This window comes from Pteropus medius, unplaced genomic scaffold (genome assembly GCF_902729225.1).
Source record: "Pteropus medius unplaced genomic scaffold, Ma_sr-lr_union100, whole genome shotgun sequence".
NCBI lineage: Eukaryota > Metazoa > Chordata > Mammalia > Chiroptera > Pteropodidae > Pteropus > Pteropus medius.
In genome coordinates this window covers 2,193,424-2,212,219 of record NW_024347791.1, presented here as the reverse complement: position 1 = coordinate 2,212,219, position 18,796 = coordinate 2,193,424, and the positions used below count along the sequence as shown (strand labels likewise).

General features: G+C 37.8%; 1 protein-coding gene and 1 pseudogene across 21 annotated transcripts in view; both read right to left on the bottom strand.

The window, feature by feature from the left end:
* Positions 1-18,796, bottom strand: part of RBFOX2 (RNA binding fox-1 homolog 2) — a 237,587-nt gene that overhangs the window by 58,485 nt on the left and 160,306 nt on the right. The gene's annotated exons all lie outside the window — the stretch shown is intronic.
* On the bottom strand, positions 1,438-1,555 carry LOC120615256 (uncharacterized; annotated as a pseudogene).

Genomic DNA, 18,796 nt, shown 5'->3' with positions numbered 1-18,796 from the left:
GTCATACTACTTGAAGTATATGAGCCTGTTTTGTTATTGTTTCTCAAGCACACAGCCTCTGTTCCTACTTAATTTTTCTGAGTATTATTTGAATCAATTATTTACTGACATTTAAGCATTTACAACATGCTGGTTGTAGGAGGGAAGGAGACACAGGGCAACAAATATGACTTTGCTTTTGTAGGATCAAATTTAAAAGGTGAGCAAGGCACACCAACTAATAATTACATCAATGTTGTTATTAGCTACAAATAAAGCTAAGCATAAAATACTATAAGGGAACATAGAATGGCCCCAAATGTAACACTCTTCATTTTTCCAGAGGAATTAAAATCTATATAATCTTGGAGAGAGAAGGGTGTTTTTATTTGTTTATCTTCCCTTTTATTTTTCCTTATCATTCAATTTTTTTTGGTTTGGTAATCCTGCATCTCACTTTTATATCTAATCAGCTACTGTGCTGTTTCTAGTTAAAAGGCTGCAAATCCTATCTTAAAAGTTTCCCACTTCCCATATTATATCTATGGTCAGAATGAATCACCAATAGAAAGAGATCAATATTAACTTTATTTGCACCATCATAAAAAGAATCACTTTGCTATTCAGGTAGAGCATCTTCTTACCAGTTCATCACCAACTGCCAATTTCACCCGTCATTTTCCTAATGCTGTAGATAAATGGAAATTAATTCTCCATTTTTTTGAAACAGAAAGGAAATATTTTTGTATTTAAGCACTTACTAAATTATATCATTTTTATCCCTTGAGATTTGCTCAGATAGGCTCAAATTCCATACTCTGCCTGTTTTTTTCAGAATTTACAAAAAGCTTTCAGTGGCGAGGGCCTAAGGAAAGGCCTCTCAATCTTCACAGCTCTTGTGCTAAAAAGCAGTGACTTCTGCCCAGATATCTGTGACCAAAGGGAAAAAAAGTGCTATAATAACTTTTATCATAGAAAGATAAGGACGGAACAGTGGATTTAAGATTATTTAGAATCAATTAAAGTATTTTAAAAAACTATTTAGAAGAATGACAGACCAAGAAGAAAACCCAGAGAAGTAAAATAGATAAACATGTACAAAGTAAAATGATACTAGACAGAAAGTGAAATTTATTCTAGATTCTCAATTTACCAATATACTTAAATTTAATAGCAGCAAAAGTAAACTAGATAAATATATTTTCTCTTTCACAGTGAACATAAATTATATCCAGAGCCATAAGATGTCAGACAATCTGTAGGTACATTAGAAATTGGGAGGAAAAACCTATACATGAAGTTTCCTTGCAGTCGCCAGTTTGTATGTTCAGGCTGAATTCCAAAGGTTCATCTCCCCACCGCCACCCACTTTTTTTTTAGGCGAGGCAAGCCTTGGTTGACCTCACAGATTGCAAGGACCTTGTCAGTTTACAATCCCTTATTTCTTATCTTTTTTTACGCCTACAGCACCTGGTCTTCTAGGTGGTCTCCCATCCAAGTACTAACCAGGCCCGACCCTGCTTAGCTTCTGAGATCAGACAGGATGGGGCTTGTTCAGGGTGGCCTGGCCGTAGATTCCAACAGTTTATTTTTTGTTTGGCTGTTTGTAACTTAGGTTGATGGCTGGGATCCTAAGGAAGCTCACAAAAACAGATCTAATTATATGATAATGAATATAGTACTAAAAAGCCAAATCACCAATTGAAATATCATTTTAAGGAAAAGTATTGTCTGATTCCACGAAAGGAGTCTAGGAACATATCTAATCCTGCTGCGGTCTCAAGAAGACCACCAACCCCATGTGGTATGGACCCACGGCCACTACACCCAGCACCCCCAGACCCACACTCATCTTTTACCTGGTTCCTTGAGAGCAGAGTCTCATTTTATTGTGCACTCTGAGAACTTTTTTTATTTTTAAATCAAGATCTTTTCCCAACAGACTATGATTCAGTGAGTTAGAGCAGGGTCCTGCACTCTGGGTACAGGCAAGTGGCTTGGGTATCACCCTGAGAAAGACTGCTTTAGAGGCTTTTGGCTGAGCAGAGTGGGAGAGAATCATGGTGACAGCAGATGCCTCCAGAAAATGCTCTGAAATATCTACACCCCTAGAAGAAGGGCAGAGATTAGAGAGGAAATAGGTTATGAAAGGCAAGTACCAGGGACCACAAATGTAACTTACCTGAAAGTGGAGGACTGCCCTCTTATATGGAACCCACGGATGAAAATAAACGCCAAGTTTTTTTCAAAAATGCAAACCTAGTGCAATGCAAGCCTAACTGAAGGACCAGGACCCAAAGTCTGAGTGTGCAACAGCCACATGATGGGGAGATGCAGTGCAGGAGAACTAAGTGCCCTTACAAACATGATAAATAAATCAGGAAATACAATATACTTTAACTTCATGCTTAGAATAAAAATGAATTATAGCATCTGGCATATGCAAGTCTAAGAACAGGTATAGGTTTGGCCAACAACACTACAAACTCGCCAGCCAATCACTTGTCTTCAACACACACACCCACCCACCCCTCTTTCAAATTACTCATGGAGAAAAGCCAGCCCAAACTCTCCCCTGAGGCTGAGTTCTGCCATCTCAAAGCAATGAATATTTAAACAGAAAAATAAATATTTCAGAACAAAGTCATTCAAACCAATAGTCTATTAGGTTTAAAATGACAAACCCTGTAATAGTCTTAATGTCGCCAACCTCTTAAAAGCTCTTTCTTCTGTATCTCCTTAAAGCAGTATTTAGAACCTCAAACATCCCTGAATCACGCCTTCTACTGGCAACAAGAGATGGGAGATACTCTGGGTCAGCTACTTGCTTCCTTGGAAATGGAAGGCCCCCCACACCGTAAATGACTGGTTGCCTGTTCTATTCAATGTAATTGTTGATTTTACAATGCGTGATTACTCTTTTTTCTTAAACTTTTCACTATGATTTAAATTAATTTATTCTTTATCTTCATAGACAATTAAGTTTGCATTTTCTATATGTTAAACTGGAATATCTATGAATATAGCCATAACGTAGTTTCAGAATAAAACGTTAGCAAGATTTTGTAGTGTCTCTTGAATCATAAAATCGTTTTAAGTATTCTTCATAGATTTTGCATTAGATGTCTATTAAAAGTCCATATCTTAAAAATAAATGATTCATATGATATACAATAGTAACAGACGAAATGTTTCCATATACCCATCCCAGAACAAAACTGCATTTTGTCTGGAACCACAGTTACATGACGGTTTACATTTCCTCTATTCTTTCCACAAACAAAGCTCCTAAGCAGATCAGGGACTGAATTATACACTTGCTCACCAAATGATAAGCACATAGAAACCGATCTTTAGAAAAATGCTTGCTAAACTGAATTAGCCAGGTAGTTGAATATCTGCTTTTAAAGTTGAAAGTCTGTAAAAAAGACAGAAACCTTTTTCTTAATAGCTTTAAGAACTCTGCAGAAAGCTTATCACAGCATAATCATTCATAAATATTTATCACAGAAAAGGAGTTATTACAGTTCTATTACTACATACATTAACTGAAAGTCTACATGGGAGAGTCCACATTATGTACTGTGGGAAACGGAAAAAGATGAGTCTCTGCTTTCACCAACTCTCGCCCAGGCTATCTCGAGTATTCTTGTTTTTTTTTAATAGTTCCCCTTTCTTCTAACTTAACTTCAACCTAATCGACTTTCCAAGGAGTTGCTAGAATGATCTTTCTAAAATAAATCTAAATATTGCTAATTCTCTTAAAATCCTAGTCTCCTCACTGCCTACAGTCTCAAGCCCAAACGCCTGTGAATGGAAGTCATGCCCTTTGCTTCTTTCATCTATTCAGCTTTAATTCTTGTCACTGAATATTTATTGAGTACTTATCACGTATTAGACACTGTTCTAGATGCTGGGGAAACAACAGTGATTAAAAAGACAAAGTTCCTGCCCTTACGGAGTTTGTATTCTAGTAGGAAGAGACAAATACTAAACAGGCAAGCAAAACAAGAAACAGACGGTGTGCTATGGAGAAAAAGAAAGAAAGAAAGAAAGGATACGCAAGTACAGCGGTCGGAGGGATAGAGGACCGCTGACCGCTATTTCGTAGAGAGTGGTCACGGAAGGTGACATTTGAGCCTAAAGAAACTTAGGGAGCAAGCCATGGGTCTACCTGAGGGAAGAGCACGCCACACAAAGAGAATCCAAATGCAGAGCCTCGGATGTGAAAACATGCTCAGCTTATTCCAGGAACAAGGTGGCCCGTGTGATTGAAGTGGAACAAGCAAGGAACAGAGCAGCAGGAGGTGGAGAAGGTGGCAATGGGGAAAGAATGATGTCTTGTAAAGCTTAAGGCTCCTGCGGGGATTTGGCTTTTAGTCTCCAGTGAGTTCCCAGCAGAGAAGAGCCGTGGTCAGATTTAGGTTTTTCAATGAATCACTCAGCAAAGGCAGAAAAAGGTAGACCAGCCAGGAGGCTATCATAATAACCCAACCGAGAGACGACAGTGGCTTGGCCCAGGTGGTACTCTCACGCGTATCAAATCCTGGAAGACCCCTTGTGCTGCTTCACCCTCCAGCTTTTTGCATCTATTCTTTCCGCTTAGAAAGCCTTTCTCCTTCCTACCCATCTGGCTAACTCATACATACTCACCTAATACTCCAGTATAGCACTTCTATTCTATTACAATTATTTGTTTATACATCCGTTGCTCTGCAGAACATGGACTCTCTGAGGGCCGGCAATTGTGCAGGTCTAATTCATCTTTGTAACCCCAGTGACTGCCTTAAAAGCACCCAAAAAGTATCTGTTAAATGAAAAAGAAAGAAAGAAAGAAAAAGAAAGAAATATGTACGACCTAGTAGAGAATATAAATATATATCTACGGAATTTTGTTATTATTTTTAAAAGTTATAAACAAGTCTAGTACAGGAAGAGAGAAAAACTCAGCATGGGGAAAACAAAAGTGAGACGAAGGGAAGACAAAGAGATCTGTTCGAAGGATACTACAGACTCTGAAAGGACTTGATGACTATGAACTTCAAGAGGCAGAGGAAGTGGACTAGGGGATAAGTGCCAGAGACAATCCAAAGGGAGAATTAGCAGAGCCTGGCGATGGGCATGGGGGAAGAGAAGAACACTCCAGGGACTGTATGATACTGGGGAGTGAGGCAAGAACGGGTGGGAACAGAGAACAGTTTTCTTAAAAAAAATTATCCCGATGTAAACTACTAATTAAATTTTCTTTCAATTTTTGAAGTTCATTTTTTTTTTTGTACAAATGCATTCTAAGAGACCTTTGATATTTATTTCTAGGGTGTTTTGGATAACTTATTTTCTCTTTTTAAACTTAATTTTTTATTTTATCAAATACAGGTATATAAATGACAGCAAACCAAATGGGAAAAGAAGAGCTTATGATAAAATCAGCAGTCCCCTACCCTTCTCTTAGTCGGCGGTCTTGGGAGTGACCTTCTTTTAATAGTTTCTTAAAAGGCCAGAGGCTACCATTAGAAGTTACTGACTCTTCTCACCTTTCCAGGCTTAGATGACATGTCACTCTGCAGATCTGTGTACACAGAGTGTAGGACCTGGCCTCCCGCCTCCCCCGCGCCCCGCTCAAGCTCAAGCAAGCCACTGAAGCGGTCAGGTGCATTGTTTGTATGGTAATCTTTGACCAAAACGGGAGGAGCATGAGATAAAAGGAAACCAGAAGATAAAACGCCTGGCCACACTCTCTTTGGATGGACTGGTCAGAGCAGCAGTAATTCTATACAACCTCTCTGAAGACTTCTACTGACAGCAGTCAGTCAGCATCGCCTGTCACAAAGCTCTGGCCAGCCTCTCTTCCTTGCTTTTACTCCTTTTCTTCAGATTGTACTCCCCAACAAGTATCAGCAGGTGAGATTTTGTCTCAGGCTCTGTTTTCTAGGGGACGTGGGCTAAGGAAATCATCTGCGTCTTATCTCTTGTATTTTCCATCTTCACGACTTAAAGCTCTACATTTTGGGTGATATCTTCAACTCGATTTTCTATCCTTCTTTGGCATGTTTTCTTTTGACAATCATTCTTAATCTCTAACCTTCTCATTTTTGCATTCTCAGACTGTTGCCTTTTCATTATACCCAGTACTAATTCTATGAATGCATTATCTTGAATCTCACTATATTAGAACGCTTCTTTAAATTCTCCTCTGTTCCCTGGATTATCTGTTTCCCCTAGGGTCAAGTTTTCTTTTTGTTTCCTCTGGTCCCTTTCATGCTGAAAGTTCCTCTCACATGACTAATGATCCTCGCGCACAGGTGACCCAGGTATAAAGACTGGGTTATCTGGTGTGGGTTTTTTCTGCTATTGTAGAAGTAAATCTGTTTTCTAACTAGGTCTCTCCCTGGAATTAAAAGCCTATCTGGGAACTCAGTATGAGATAAGGAAAAGCTTGGCTACTGGCAAGCTTCATTTGAATGTAAGCTGCTAGGAAAGTACGGAATGGCCTCCTCTCATATCCCCCAAATATCAAGACTAAAGAAAAGGGGCCAATATCTAATACAAAAAGAATTAAATTTCCCCAAATGTTCTGAATTCTTTGGAGTCAAACAAACTGGGGTTTTTGTTTTTCCTTTTTCAATGCTGGAGAAAGGAAGTAGCACATTAAATGCTTGCGATTTCCATTGGGCAGGGGTTCAAAAGCTGCGTTATCTCCTACGTAATGCACACAGAATCCCTGCTTTCCATCCCATCTTCACTCCCGCCCTCGGAGCGTCCTTGGGGTTCCTGCTGGGCAGAGCGGTTTCCAGGCCATTGGCAGTCCCCTTCTACGAATCATCAGGCTTTCCCTTCTCCTCCATTTCGTTCAGCAATTGGTTCCCATTTGCTTTAACTTTTCTAGAAATTTATTGAACTCTCTTTTTTATTAGTAATATCATCCCTCACCCTTTTCTATCTGCTGTTACGGGTTTATTTCTTTTTGTACTTTTGTATTGTTATTTCAGTGGGTCTTATACAAGTGAAAGTATCCATGATTTTGACCCAGAAGTCGTGATTTATCTTCCATAAAAGATTTCAACCATAGTTAAACTCCAGAAGTCCAGGTTCCTTTTTAAATATGAGAAAGGACATGAGTTAATGAACTTCTGTTTCTTTTAAAATAATCCTTTAACAACATTAAGATGTAGTAAAAGCAAATCAGAGAAGCTTACAGGAAAATGTAAAGTTTACTACAATTCGTGAAACGGCCCTGTACTTGATGCTATAATAAATCCGATATATTTTGATTATAGGAAGCAAAGCAATCCAGAGAAGTATCAGAACTAAATGTGTACTGTAAATCATAGTCTAAATGCCAACTACAAGTACATCCAGCACTGTGTTAGATGTTCTAAGTCCTGACAAATACAAAAGACTTTCAAGGGTTTAATCACTCTCAGAAAATAAAACAAAACAAAAATCAAGTATTTACCCACTAGAATGCCTAACTCTTCACCTTCTGCCTTCTTTCCGAATGCAACGGTGGCCCAGGTCGGACCACAGTCTCAGGGGAGGAAAACATTTCTCGTTACCCCACTGATCCCTAACACGAGTCAATAAGTCATGCCATGGACTGTGACTCTTCAGTCAGGAATGGCAATGAAACACAAACTAGTGACTACAATATTTAATCTTTTATCATAATGTGACAAACCTAAACAAAAAAATTAGAGTCCTATGTTGGAAGAAGCCATCAAAATGCTATCATAAATAAGCTGTTATTATTACCGAACAGGAAAACCTGCCTCAGAGGGAGGGAAGATATCCATCTTAAGAGAGGTGGCATGCAGAAAACTGAGAACTGAGATCTAAAATCAGTCCCTAAGGCACCAAAAAGAAGCTGACAATACTTTAATGGTTGCTTAGTAACGAAGCATTCCTGGATTTCACTCCACATTGCCAATCTTTCCATGTCAAGTTAAATGCTCATAAAACAAACAGAAACAAAATATCTTCAAGCATACTTAAAAAAAAAAAAATCAAAAGACATTCTGTTTTTCTGCCCACTTATAATCTTCCATACCTCAAACTTCATTATTATCTTTAACACATCAATTAGATTAGCTTCATATTTGAGAAGAATTTTCCAGCAAAGAATGCCCAAGATACATGATTTTTACTTATTTTAAGATGTTCCCTTTCAGTAATAAGGAGCATATAAACTTGATATTTTAGTCTCTATAAAACATCTTTTGTTAAAAGTCTGAACTTCTTGGGCAGATGTTCTTAAGGTAGAAAGAACACTAGACAGAGACTATAAGAAAATGAATTCTAGTTCCAGTTCTGCCATTACCTTGCCATATGACCTTGGACAACTGCCCCACCTCTCTGGATGTGTATCCTAATTTGTAAAATAAAAGTTACTCTAGCTCTAAGAATCTGTGCTTCTGTGATCAAGAGCAGGGGTCCCCAACCTCCTGGCTGCAGACCTGTCAGGAACTGCGTCACGCAGGAGGAGGTGAATGGCGGGCAGGGGAGCCAGGAAGCTTCATCATCTGTATTTGCAGCTGCTCCCCAGCGCTAGCATCACCGCCTCAGCTCCACCTCAGATCATCAGGCATTAGATTCTCACAGGAGCACCGGTCATGGTGCACAGGGCCAAAAAGGTTGGGGACCGCTGATTTAGAGGCCTTACCAAAGGGGCAGCATACAGTAGAACAAATAAACAAAAAGAAACATTAGGTATATTACCATGTGAAAGAGCATTTTCTTCTGTAACAGTCAATCAACAAAGTGCCATTAAGTTGTTTATCTATTCCCCTCTCAAAAGTGGCTAAGAGCTACTCTAAAACAGTCAATACTTTATTTCCCTCTTACCCTGAACAAATGTTCCCACATGAAATACTAACCATCAAACTATAAAACCTCTGTGCTGAGATAAAATTTCAGGAAACTAAAGTTGTGTATAGAATAGCCAAATTGATCAATTCTGCACTTATCCCAGAGGAACCTAAGGCTCCAGGAAAATTAGCAGACATTTCTCAAAGTATTGGCTACAGTGAATTATAGAGATTTTTCTTATGCAAAATAAAAGTTAAATAAATATTATGACCTTGTATTCTTCATTTTATACTTAATGTACTGGCTATCTCCTCAAAAGGGGGTAGAAACAGCATGAACTTGGGAATAAGATAAACATGGGTTCAAACCTAGGCTTTGTCATACACAGTTGTGTGACTCTGGACAAGTCACTTAACATCTCAATACCTCAAAAATTTTTTTATCTGTAAAATGAGAAGAAGGATAGCTACCTAATGTGTTATCTATAAGAATTAACTGAGATAATGTATACAAAATTCTTTGCTTCTGGCTTTTGAAAAAAAGTGGTAGAGATAATAATCATTGTGAAGGAAAAAGTGCAAATGTGTGTGTGTATTCCACAATATAAGACCTATCTGCTAAGTTATACCCTTAAAGTTCATGTTCTTTTTTATATAAAGTCATATTAATACAAACACAGGGGGTGCGGGGGGGATCATATTCTTCTTACTAAAGGCTTTATGTAAAACATAGGCTAAAGTGCAATTAAGCCAAACAATACATTCCCAGTTTCTCAAAAATGTCTCCTGGTTCCTCAAGAGAGAAAAGATTAAAGCACATAGTGGATGAACTTTTGGTCCCAGTTGCTATGCTAGGAAATGAAAGTCAGGCAACCACTTAACTGAAGTTAAGAAATCTCTAAACAGTAGCATCCACATTCTTTAATATTTTTTCAATGATCATCATTTTCACAGTCCAAAGTGCCCCTACCTTCTACAGTGTTTATGTGAACAAACAGTACTTTGATTTTTCTCCTTCCTTATTCCCTAGAATTGCAATGACAGGTAATTCATAGGAGAAAAAGATCTTTCTCCTTTTCCACAACAGATCACAAATTATGCTGAACTACAAAGACATGGAAATCCTAAACAACCAACAAGAACCCGAACCCAAACCGTGGAAATCCTATTTTTCCTGTGAACTTGTCCACATGTTTTTGCTAAAGAACTATTTTTACCTTTGATCTGATTAGTTCTAAACACTCTCGTAAACTATTCTACCACCGAATCTCATTCAGTACTCAAGAATTTGGTTCTAGATTCAAATAATGTCTTGCATAACTCACACACAAAGTAATACATGCCGAAACCTCAGCCAAACTTCCCAAACGAATTCTTTCCTCATTTGAACTTCTAATGGTACTTTATTGACACCATATTCATGGAATTTATCATATTCCACCTTGTATTTTAATTATTTATGCATCTTATACATTCTCCTCCTTGAAATTACTGATCGACTGATTTTTCATTCATAAAGTAGGCCTATATTAAATGATATATCATTTAATTTTCATTTACAAATAAGTGGTCTCACTTTTGTTTCCAATCAAGATGGAGTAATCATATTTATCTTGCCATTTCGAACACTAAAAGTCAGAACAAAATACATGAAACAGTACTCAAGACACTGTACAGCAGACAAAGGACAGTGATCTCTGAGACACAAAACACCTAGGATGAGCTTTATAACTGCCCCAGCTGACTGAGTGGAGAAAGTTTCCAGGCAGTGACATAGAGAGAGGGAAGCAGGCAGAGCCTGGTGGTCTCCATGAGCTGAGGAGTCTAGAGAAGCCAAGACGACTGCAGTTCACAGGGAAGAGAACTGCAGAAGAGACAGCTGCACTGACAGAGAACTCGGAAGATCTACAGACGATTCCCCTTCAGTTATGGAATGGTCACCGCATGTCCGTGAAGAACTACCTGAGGCTGGAGAAAGGACCAACTGACAGAGCTGGAGGGAATAATGTCAAGAGCTCACCCAGTGCCAGGAACAGAGCCTATTTCCAACAACGAGAGTGGAAAATCTGATAACCTGGGCATCAGTTAGGGTACTAACAAGTCTGGTCTCAATAGTGGGGAAAAATTAACCTGAGACTAAAAAGAGCCCTGGGGTATCTAACAAAACTGAAAAATGAGATCTGGAAGGATCAAACTATTTCTGCGAAAATCAGCTCAAGAAAATATATCTATATATGACATCCTACAAGGTAAAATTCACAATGTCTGGCATCCAGTCAAAAATCGTAGGGTACGCAAAGAAGCAGGAAAATACAATCCATAAAGGTAAAAAAAAACAATTAATTTCAAGGACATTAAAACACCTGTATTACATGTGTTCAAGAAAAATCGTATGTAAAAGAAAAACTGACACATGGGAGCTAGAATAAAGATTCATATCGAAATTCTAGAGATGAAAACTTTATCTGAGATTTTTAAAAAACCACATTGGATTGGATTAATGGCAGATTAGACATTGCAGAAGAAAAGATCGGCACACTTGATAACACTGAAAGAGAAACTATCCAAAAGGAAATACAGAGAGGAAAAAAAGACTGAAAAAACAATGAACGGTGAGCATTGAAAATGACATGGAATGATTATGGTGTAATATATAAGTGTGTTGACAACTTTTCAAAAGTCGTGTGCAGAGACTCTAACTCTTGGTCATCTTGACTGGAAGGAAAAGGAGAGAGGAAGGTGGCTGTACTAGTTATACCACGTTTGGTATACTTACTACGATTTGCCGAACCCTAAAATTTCATTGTCACTTTTCCACATTTGTAGGGGGTCATGCTCTTCTCTCTTTCCTGACTCCACAAGAGGCTAGAGCTCCCATGCCACTTACCTGCATGCTATCTTCTGGACATACACAGCCTTCCACTGGAACATCTATAAGAGATTTGTATGTTCCCCAAATAGCTATTTACTCCAAAATCCTTTCTTCTAGCCAAATAAAACGTCCATTTTTAAAAGGACTTTGTATTTTAAGTATTAACTGATTTAAGTAATAAGCACTGGGGTGTGTAATTACTCAATTTAACTCTGTTTTGCATTTCAAAAGCGGACCCATTCTATATATTAACATGCATTTAAGCTGCACCTTTAAGAGGCAAGAAATTATTCATGTGGGGAAAAGAGCTATTCTGGCCCCAAATAGTAATCTACGAAAAATAATATATACAAAAATATGAAAAGCAGGAAGGTATAAAATATGGAATATTTAAGGAACTGCAAATAGTCCAGATTGCGGAGTGGGGTGGAAGGAGAAAGGAAGTGAGAGAAGGGGAAGAATCTTCCTGTTTTCTGTGGGAGAAAATGAGAGAGGTCAGGGGTTTCACGCTGATCCAAGGTCGCACGGGGATCCAGTTGAACTGTCAAGATTGTGTCCTATCATCAAGCTATACGGGAAAACCTTCCCTATGCTAAGAAAGCAGGGAGGACCTAAATCCCTCCAAGTCAGAGCTTGGCAGTCTGGCTCTGATCCAGAGCTGGCCCACCACCTGCTTTTTTATACACCTGAAAGCTAAAATTGGTTTTTACAATTTAAAGAGTTGAAAAAGATTCAAAAGAAGAATATTTTGTGGTACCTGGAAATTACATGAAATTCAAATTTCAGTGTCCATAAATAAAGTTTTACTGGAACATAGCCGCCCCCATCATCTGACTTCTTTCATGCCAACAGCAGGGATGAACAGCTGTGACATCGTGGCCCGTGAAGCCAAAAATATTTACCATGCAGCCATTAACTGAAAATTTTGTAGTTATCTTCTCTAAGGTTGCAAGTCTTTCAAAATCCCCTTTACCTAAGTCTCAGTTTGCCTCTTCAAAACTTCTTACAAGGGATCTCATAATATTAGATAAAAGAATAGTTATATTTGTGGATATAAAAGAACTCTTATAATTTCATATAATTATTGATTAACATTACCATATTTTCTGCTTAAGTATTCCTTTATATACGAAATATTAAATTCTGGTTGTAGAACTTTACCCTGTAATTCTGAATGAATTAAATATCTCCAGTTATGACTTCAAATTGCAATTGTAAAAACTGTATTTCCTTTTGTTAATAGTAGTCTAGCTATACCTATTTCCTGAGCCATTAATTAAAAAAGAAATGTTATTCTAATATTCTGAAAATGATTGCCTTTGAAAAAATTCAAGAGGCATGATAAAAAGAACAAATAAACCAAAGTAAGCTAATATAACAATATTTCTATGGTATTAGATTTATAATAAATATTAAAACAGTACTTTTAATGGTTTCATTAATTTTTTTTGCCGTGTTTTACTTCTATTCTCAATGGTCATATTGTATTGTTGCTACTGATTTTAAAGACTAATTCTTAATTTTGGCTTTCCAACACTCTTCTGATACAATTTCAAGATATCAAGAGTAGTGATCAAATGACAATATGTCATTGGTTGATCCAACCGGCATCTTCGAAAAAGTAGTTCTAAAAAATAAGTTTAAAAATAAAAATTTCAGTGTCAGCAACCTTTGAAGGACCTGGGCAAGACCCAGGGGTTGGAAGACAGGTAGACTGTTGCCAATCAGCTGACGGCATGCTTTACAGTGAAACAGAAAAGCAATATTCAACCTAAGAGTTAAGGGTAATATCCCCTTATTTTTAAAGTTATAAATTGTTGACAATACATGATAAATAAGCTTTGAAAAGTGAGCGAAGTCAAACATGTAAAAAAAAAAAACTACTTATAATAAAGATATGATACTCGATAATACAACTGATATTTACTAAGAAATTAGATATAAATGATAAATCATTCCTATGAATGGATGCAATTAGTCTAGGACAGTAAAGACTCTGCAAGCCATATGTTTTCAGATCTATGAGGAATAATTAAAGGAAGTAGATAAGATGAACCGAGAGAGAACGGAAGATTAAAGGAAACACTTAGCCATTATCTTCAAGTATTTGGTTTTTATGAAGAAGAGAGATTAAACTTCTCCATGTGACTTTGGATGATACAACTAGGAAGAGTGAGAAAACAATAATGAAAACACATTTTAGCTCGCCATCTGGAAAACTTTTCTACTTTTTAACACCCCAAAACATAACTATTTATTTTATGAGGCTGGTTGTATAATGGAAGAGTGTGCAAATTTAGAATTAAATAGATTTCAAGTTTGAAACCTATCTCTGTCTGTATCCAGAGACACCAGATTATTTGACCTCTCAAATCTCAAAATCTAATGTATGGGGAAAAAAACATGAAAAATACCACCAACCTCAAAAGTAATTGACAAGTGATATACGATACAAGTATAATTGTTATGTATGTAAATGTGATTTGTATGTAAAATTGGTGCAAAGAAGTATGCAAAAATAAAAAGTTATTTCAACAACGGTCATTATTCTTGGTAGTTAACAACAGGGAATCTGGAGCTAAACTCCTTAGGTTTAAATCCTGACATTATCACCTTGGGCAAGCCACCTGACCTCTCTGTAGTCCTGTTCCCTAATTTCCACAATATGGACACTAATAGCACTTATAAGGCTGCTGAAAGGAATAAATGACATAACGCCTTAGGAATTGACAATAGTACCTAATGCATAATATGTACTCTGTAATGTTACCTATTATTATAATATCACAATACTGAATTCGTTTTATTCAATAGTGTTATTACAAGTAGCCCATCCAAGCCCTGAATAAGTCAGAGATGGGAATTCCAGAAGTAAATCAGAGTCTCAACTAAATGAATGTATTCGCACATTCATCAAATATTTACTGACTATGTAATACCTGTGAGAGGCGTTAGAGTACAGTGCTTAAGAGTATGAATTCCCAAGCCAGTCCGTGGATGTGAATCCCCACATCTCTTAGTAGCTATATAAACTTGGGCAAGTTACCTAACCATTATATGCCTCGGTTTCCTCTTTTTTGATTATGGGGATAATTGTAGAGTTGTTGAGAGGCTTCAGTGAGTTAATGTAGGTAAAGAGTACCTGACAACCATATACAAGTATTAGCTAGTTAGCTGTTATTATGACTACATCCCAGGCACAGTTCTAGACACCAGGAATGTAACAGACTGATGACGAAGGTCCCTCATCTCATAAATCTTTTATTCTTTTGGGGGAAGAGGCACAGATAACATATAACGAGTAATGATAAGCACTAAAATCAGTGGTAAGTGAATAGACTGGAGAGTTCAAGTTGAGATAGGAAGGTCAAAGGAGAGCTCTCCCTTGAGAAGCCATATGGGTATGTGAGGGAAGAACATTTTGAGGTCAGAAAAAAACAGAAGGAAAGGCCCTGAGGAGGAGGATGCAAGTATATTAAGGGAATAGCAAACAGGCCAGTGTCACTGGATCAAAATATGGGCAGAGAAGGGCAGCAGGAAGACAGGCTGAAGAGACAGCCAGGGTCCCTGATCACATGGGGCCGTATTCAGAGCCTGAAGGGAACCTGGAAGGAGTGACAAAGTCAGACCTGCTTTTAAAACCATTTACTCTGGCAATGACCTCTAATGAATTATTTGATGCCAAGGTTTCCTATATTTAATCATTCTAATAGTAAGAGAGGAACAGTTAAGCATGGCAGACTGCAGTATTTCTGGCTGCTTAAAAGAAGTTGAGCATGGAGCCCGATCACGAATTGCTACATTCAAAACAGCAAAGCAAGCAGTCACTGCAGGGGAGCATTCCATTTGTTTGTTAGATTTCACAAATGAAGGGCTGTGAAGAAATGTTTAAGAACAACTTGACGGTAGTTTTGGAATGTTAAAAAAAAAAAAAAAGAGCAAGGCATTGACTCCAGAAGGGAATGCTGGGGACACCAACAAAATCAGATTCCAGAGGGGAACAGTACAGCAAAAGGAGGCGGCAGGCTGCACAGGTGGCTGTGTCATCACTGTGACTGGCTCCGAGTGAAGATCTGTCTGAATATGACATGGAGATGTCCAAGAAATAACCCAAGGTAAGGAATTACATGAGAAGAAGTTAAAATGTGAACACTCCGTGAACCAGAAGTCAAAAGAGAGATGAGACTGTTTCCACATGGCAATCTATATAGATATGAGTCTGAAAAATTTCAGGGAAGAACAGAAAACTGGAGGCACAAAACCAGGCCTTTCAGCTCTGCCCTGTCACTGAGAGGGACGAGGAGTGGCATTCACCTTCCAACATGGAGATGTGCTCTGGAGCAACACAAACCTCCACGGCAGGTGGTCAAACTCTAAGCTTACGTAGTCTCCACTGCAAAACTGAGGAGAAAGATTCATGAAAAAATAAAGGGAAGGGGCAAAAAAGGGTGTGTGCTTGGGGTGGAGAAGGGCAAATGGGCAGAAAAAACCGTTTAGTGAGTCAAAATTGCTCAGATTTAATCACATTTATGGAATCCTGGGTATCTTCTTTTCAGGAAAGCTAAGTAATTTTTAGAATAGCGATATTTTTTAAGAACCAGTCCTGGTCTTGGCAAGGAAATGGTTATAACTGAAGATATGGAGCAGTGTAGAAGAATTCAGAAAGAAACTGAAGCTCTGGAAAAAGTGAGGCTTTTTTTGGTTCATTGTGAAGGAACAGAAGTTAGTCTCCAACCAACCCACAATCTCCTCCTAACCCCCAACTTCCCAGAGTCCTGCGCAGCCCATAGAAAGTGGAAAGTGTGCCAAAACAAACAGTGTGGGCTGAAGCTCTGTGGATGAAGGGTGGGATGAGCTTTGGGTGGAACTGGCAGGCAACCGAATGGGATCGCTTTAAAGCAATGCCACAAAATGGAGACCAAATCATCTCTTAGGACTTTCAAAATTCACAGAAAATGGGATATGCTTAGCAGAACCAGAGAATAGATTCCCTACTCCAACTCACTTCAAAAACGAAAACAAAATCAGAAAGGATAGAAAAAAATGAAACAAAGCAAAACAGACCTGCTCTCTTATCTGTCTTTAATTAAGACATAAAATACCCTTCCCTCTTCTCCCAATCACCCTGGAACAGAAGAGCAAACTGGCAGCAGCTCAGGTGAAAGACTTCAGCCTTCCAGCTACAAAGAGGGGAGATAGCAGACAATGGAACTGGTGATTCATTACAAAAGAATACACTCCAGAGCAGCCCGCTGCCACATGGGCTTACTGCACTATTTAAAGGAACAGCAACCCCCTTTCCAACCTCCCTTATTCTTAACACCTTCCCTCCTCTTGGTCCTGATGGAAAACAGATTTTGAAGAAAATGCCAGCAAAGCACTGAGCTGTCCAAGAAAGGGAGGGCTTTGTGTTCCACAGAAACTGGCAGTCTTACACTATAGTAAGAGTACGAAAATTTTCCTTCACATCCATACTGCAAAATCTTTTCCTCTCTGCCTAGTATACTTTCCCTTTGGACATCAAATAGTATGACTGACTTTGAGTTTGGTAAAACATTGAAAAAATTAATTGGAGTTGGAGTCGTTTACAATTTTGTTTTTCTAATTTTACACATATTATGAGAATGATTTTTCCTCTTTCCCATCCTTTTATTCCACGTTGTTATTTTCATAGATGTGAGAAGATACAATAACTTGATTCGCATGTTCAGAAATAAGAGAGTCTCTCAGTGAACTACTTCTATAACACATACATGAACAAGAGATAAACGTAAAGCTATTAAAAAATAAGATCGCATGAGCGGGTCTATCTACCATATTAGAATTCTGTGATTAAATTACCAGTTGCCCCTTTTTTTTCCTTTCTCTAAAGGCAAAGCACTAATTACTTACTGTAAATCACAGAGCAATTTGCTAATTAAACCCAAAACAGGCCTTATAAAACTAGAGCATATATAATAAAGCACACACACTCGGCAACTAATGATATAGCTCTAATGATAAAAATGTCATCCACTCAAAGCCCTTCACCCTTCTTCCACCAAGTCAGTGATGGAAACTAAAGGATACAGAAATGTTAAGATCCAAGATGCCAAAAGCCTAGGTGACAAATGGTAAAAACTTATCTAAATATCTTCCTTAATATACTAGTCAAGACACTAAATACAATAATAAATCATTTAACTTTGATAATCAAGCCTTAAGCAGTGTAGACATTTTATATTCAGAAAGCTTATGTGACAGATCATTAATGTATATTGGGATTATAGATATCTGGCTCAACAAACAAAAAACAAAGAGCAAAAAAAATACCCCCCAAAATAAAAAACATAAAGCCACCCCCCAAAAACCTTTACAGGACAAGTAAAGATTTGGCCCATCTGGTTTTACTATGTATGGTACACATTATCATAGGAAGTGTATATACCAAAACAAATATGCTGGAATACTGAAAATTCACAAATTCAATATTCTATACCTTCTACACGGGCAAAAGCAAGTGACTTGTTTCCTTCAGCATTCAGTACATCCTGAGAAAATCATAATGATTTTAATTTACCTATTAGACTGCCTCAAGAAATCTCTTCTTCTCATTTCTATTTCTCTTCCGTTTTCATTCCTAAAATTATAGTTTCCTTAAATACCAATTAAGACCACAACATTAAGTGGGCACATATGCATATGAATTCTAACTTGTGCTTACACATGCTTAACCAGCTCCTCTGGAAACTAAGGGGACATGTTCCAAGAGGCCACAAAAACCTGTGATTATAAAAAGTCCTAGTTTAAATAAATCTTTCACTGATTTAAAAATACATATAATGAAAAGTGAAGTAGTTGAAAAGCCTTCAGTAATAGCTGAGAAAGAAGAGAGCTGATACCCTCCAATATAGCCAGTTAATGAAAATTGAATGAGGGCTCCAAGGTTAAGAAGTATCATCTCCAGAGCAACAAAGAGAATACAGAAATAGGTCTCCTCTCTTATGGAAATTTTTAAAAGTAAAGCAATATTTCAGAAGAGTTAATCAGGCTGACAATGAAGGGATAATTAGTGGCAGAAAAAATATTTCAAAGGTTTCTCAGCTTTCCAGAAGAGGGAGGGGTTTCTTGATAATGTCCAAACTCAGGTCTGGTGAAGAGT